Source organism: Hipposideros armiger, unplaced genomic scaffold (genome assembly GCF_001890085.2).
Source record: "Hipposideros armiger isolate ML-2016 unplaced genomic scaffold, ASM189008v1 scaffold_301, whole genome shotgun sequence".
In the NCBI taxonomy this organism is placed as follows: domain Eukaryota; kingdom Metazoa; phylum Chordata; class Mammalia; order Chiroptera; family Hipposideridae; genus Hipposideros; species Hipposideros armiger.
The window spans coordinates 496,712-500,384 of NW_017731651.1; positions in this window are offsets into that span (position 1 = coordinate 496,712).

Consider the following 3,673-nt stretch of genomic DNA (forward strand, 5'->3'; position numbering starts at 1 on the left):
TCCTCCACAACTAGACTGAAGAACAGCAACTTGTCTGTTCCCCTTTACCCCAATTCCCCAGCACTGTTCCCATCCCCCCAAATCCCCAATAAAAATCCTTTAAAAAAATTTAATTAAAAAAAACACAAAAAAATATTAGAGACTTTTCTCCAATGGATAGAAGGGTAAGGGAGATAGATTCAAAGTGTGAGAATTTGACACCATTGCTGCTTTGAAGATGGAGAAGAAACATGGGCCTCACGTAGCTGATGGCAGACCCTGGCTAGTGGCCATCAAGGAAACATAGACCTACAATGTAAAACTGGGCTCTGCCAATAACCTGAATGACCTTGAAACTAAATTCTTCCCTAGAACCTTCAGATGAGAGCCCAGCCTAGACAACACCAACATGTGAGCTCCTGAGCAGAGAGAAGAGTCCAGTCTGCCTGGATTCCTGATCTACAGAATTGTTAGATAATAAACGGGCTGTGTTTTAAGCCTCCTTTGTGGTAATTTGCTGTACATCAACAGAAAATTAATACCATACACTCACTTTGAGGAATTTCTTATCATTCATGAATGTTGCACTTTGTCATTAGTGTCTATTGAGATAATCATATGATTTTTCTTTTTTTATTGAGTGGTTCTTTTTCAGTCTGTTGATATGGGGAATTACTTTCCATGACTTGCAAATGTGAAACCAACCTCGCATTCCTGGGATAAATCCCGCTTGATCATGATGGTTGCATTATTTTAGCGGTTGTTTTAGGGTCTATAGTATCTATCTTTAACTTACCACAGTCTAACTTCAAATGATGTTACATCATTTCACATATAGTATCAATACCTTACACTAGAGCACTTCATTTCTCCTCTCTTGGTCTTTGTGCTATTGTTGTCATATATTTTACTTCTACATGTTATAAGCCTAAAATACATTATTATTTTTGGTTTAAATTGTCAATTATTGTTCACGTTATACAAACAATTGAAAAATATAATATCTTCACTTATGTCATTACCACATCCAGTGCTCGTCATTCGTTTGAATAGATCCATATTTTCACCTAGTATCATTTTCTTCCTGTTTGAAGGACTTCCTTTAACATTTCTTGCAGTGTAAATTGGCTGCCTTAGTTCTTTCAGCTTTAGTATATCTGAAAATGTCTTTATTTCATGTTCTTTTTTGAAAGACATTTATGCTGAGTAAAGAATTCTAGGTTGACATTGTTTTCTTTCAGCACTTGAAGGATGTTGCTTTCCCGACTTCTAGCTTGCATTGTTTCTACTGAGAAATCTGCTGTCATCCTTAACTTTGTATTTCATATGTAATGGGTCTTTTATCATTGCTACTTTTAAGATTTTCCTCTTTATCTTTGGTTTTAAGCAATTTTATTATTATGTGCCTTGGTGTAGATTCTTTATATTTCTTGTGCTTGGAGTTCTTTGAATGTCTTTGATCTAGCTATAGGTATATAGCTTTTATCAAATTTGGAAAACTTTGACCATTTCTTCAAATATGTTTTTCTGTTTCTTCCTACGTTTGGTGATTCTAATTACATGTATATTAGGCCACATAAAATTAGGCTCCAAATCACTGTTGCTCTGTCTTTTTTTTTTAGGTCTTTTTTCTCTGGTTTCTTTTTGGCTCATTTCTATTGCTATGTCTTCTAGTTCATTAGTGTTTCCTTCTGCAATAGATAATCTCATTAATCTCATTGCATGTATTTTTTTCAGATGTTATAGTGTTCCATCTCTAGAAATGTGATTTGGGTTGTTTTATATCTTCTATATCCCTACTTACCTTTCCTTTAGCTTCTTAAATATATGAAATACAGTCATAACAATGTTTTAATAATCTCTTCTATTAATTCTATCTTCTGAGTCATTTCTGGGTCAGTTTCCATTTATTTTCTCATTATGAGTCATATTCTTCTGCTTCTGTGAATGTCTGGTGATTTTTGCCAGACATTGTGAATTTTGCTTGCTGAATATATACAGTCTTTAATCTTATAAATATTCTTGAGCTTTGTTCTGGGATGTGGATAAGTACATGGTAACAATTTTATCCTTCTTATCTTTAAGCATTGTTTGGCAGGGCCAGTATAGAGTTTAATCTAGGTCTACTTTGCCCCAGTACTGTGACAAAATCTTTATGAATACTCTACCCAACACCCCATAAATTATGAGGCTTTCCACTCTAGTGAGTGTGAACAGGCACTATTCCTGGATCTGGTATGAGTACCAATGACTGTTACCTCTAATCCTTTTAAGTGTTTAAGTGGTTTTTTTCCCCAGCATTGGGTGGTTTCTTCACACACATGAGCTAATCAGTACTTAGCTGATCACTTGATGGGGACCTTCTGCAGAACTCCAGAATTCTCTCTGTGTAAAAGCTCTCTCCTCTCCAGTACTCTGCCCTATGAACTCTAGCTACCTTGGTCTCCCTGTGCTTCCAGGGAGTTCTATAACTCAGGGAGACCACCACGCTCTACTTGAGTTTTCTCTCCCTGCACTACAGTCAAAATTTTCTCCAGGCAGTAAGCAGGAAAATTATGGGAGTCACTTCATTTTTTCCTGAATCATAGGGATCACTGGTGTTTGGTTACTGGTAATATCTTATGAACCGTTATTTCATGTCTTTTTCTGGTTCCTTCACACCAAAAAAAAAAATGTAAATCTAATCCCTGTTATTCCATCTTGGCTGAAAACAAAAGTTTACTGTGTTTCATTTTCTTTTAAAGAGATTTAAAAATGAAAATAAATATCTTTGCCATTTACTCACCTGTGAATAGTTCTAGTACTCTTCATTTTTTGTGTACATTTGAGTTTCTGTCTAACGTCATTTTCCTTCAGCCTGAGGAGTCCCCTTTAACAATTTCTTAAAGTTATCTCAAGTTGTTTGTATGAAAAATGTCTTTATTTTATCTCTACTTTTTAAGAGTATTTTCACTACAGATAGAATTCTAGGTTAGCAATCTTTTTTATTCCAGCACATTAGATGTCATTCCTATATCTTCTAGTTTGCACTATTTCTGAAAAAAAATTCTGTAGTAAATCTCATGTTTGTCTGTTGTACCAAATGTCTTTTTTTATAGTTTCTTTAAGATTTTCTCTTTCTCAGTGGTTTTCATCTATTAGAATATGATATACTTTGGTGTGGTATTCATTTATTCTACTTGGTGTTCACTGAATTTGAATGTAGAGGTTTATGTTTTTCAACAAATTTTGAAAATTTTTTACTATTCTGCAAATTATTTTCTGATCCCACTCACTTTTTGGGACTCCAGTGGCAAATAAGTTAGGCCACTTGATATTGTCCTATCAATCACCGAGTCTCTGTTCCTTTTTTTTTTTTTCCCCCAGCCTTTTTTTTCCTCTGTGCTTCTACTTAAAGATTTTCTTTACTATGTCTTCAATTTCATAGATATTTTTTATTCTGTAGTGTCTAATCTAAAGCTAAGCCCATTTGGTGATTTCTTTCTCTTTACATATTTTATTTTTCAGCTCTAGATGTTCCATTTGGTTCCTTTTCAGACCTTCTATTTATCTTCTCGTTATCTTCATGTTTTCCTTTAAATTCTTGAACATGTTTATGATGGCGCTTTTAAAGTCCTCGTCCATTAATTCCATCATCTCTGTTATGTGTGGGTCTGTTTATATTTTTATCCTTGTTATGGGTCTCATTTTCCTG